This window comes from Bombus pyrosoma, unplaced genomic scaffold, assembly GCF_014825855.1.
Source record: "Bombus pyrosoma isolate SC7728 unplaced genomic scaffold, ASM1482585v1 HiC_scaffold_4725, whole genome shotgun sequence".
Classification (NCBI taxonomy): domain Eukaryota; kingdom Metazoa; phylum Arthropoda; class Insecta; order Hymenoptera; family Apidae; genus Bombus; species Bombus pyrosoma.
In genome coordinates, this window is record NW_025219985.1 from 384,466 (window position 1) to 385,781 (window position 1,316).

The following is a 1,316-nucleotide window of genomic DNA, read 5'->3' on the forward strand; positions in this document are numbered from 1 at the left end:
TGGTCATATGTCGGTATTTCGATGCGCGTTGTAGACCACATTTGCTGCGAAAGATAGAGCACGACATCCGGTTTGCGCTATGTCAGCTCTGGGCACTGCGAAATCCAGCGTATTTGCACTTTTGCATATTCATGCTTCAGTATTCAATTGATCGTGTATTTGCTGCGATAAAAGATATGTCTATAATTCGATGCGCGTTATACACCTCATATGCTGCCAAATATAGGGCACTACATTCGGTTTGCGCTACGGCAAATCTGGGCATTGCGAAATCCAGCGGAGTTGCAGCTTTGCATATTCAGGCTTGAACATTCAATAGAACGTATCTCCGCTGCTATCCGCGATATGTCTACAATTCTGAGCGCGATATACTCCACATGTGCTGCCAAATACTGAGCGCGACATCCGGTTTGAACTATGTCAACTCTGGTCAAGGTTCAGAGCAGCGTATTTCCAGTTTTTCATATTCAATCATGAGTATTCATCTGAACATATCTCCGCTGCTATTGGTGATATGCGGATAATTCGATGCGCATTATACTTCCGATATGATGCGAAATACGTGGAATGACATCCAGTTTGCGCTATGTCAACTGCGGTCCAGGTCAAGGCCAGCGTATTTCCAGTTTTGCATATTCAAGTATGAATGTTCATCTGAACGTGTCTCCGCTGCTATTGGCGATATGTAGATAATTCGATGTGCGTTATACAGATTATGCCAAATACAGCGCACAACATCCACTTAGCGCTATGTGCAGCCTGATATAGGTCTAATCCTGTGTATTTGCACTATTGCACATTCGGTCTTCAATACTCATCTGAACGTATTCCCGCTGATATTGGTGATATGTCGATAATTCGATGCGCGTTATACTTCACATTTGCAGCCAAATACAGCGCTCAACCTGCTCTTTTCGCTGTGTCAGCTCCTATTCTGGTCAAATCCAATGTAATTACTGTTCCGCTTATTCAGGCTTGACTATTTCATTGAAGGTATCTCTGCTGATACTGGTGATATGTGGTTTATTCGTTGCGCGTTATACTCCACATATGCTGCAAATACAGAGCACGACATCCGGTCTGCGCTTCGTCAACTGTGGTCAGAGTTAAGTTCAGTGAATTACCAGTTTGGCATATTAAAGCTTTAATATTCATCTGGACGTACCTCTGCTACTATTGGTAATAGGTCGACAATTCAGTGCACGTGACACTTCAAAAATGCTGCCAATACAGAGCACGGTATGCGGATTGTGCAAGGTCAGGCCTGGTTTAGGTCAAATCCCGCGTATTTGTACTATTGCATATTCAGACTTCAC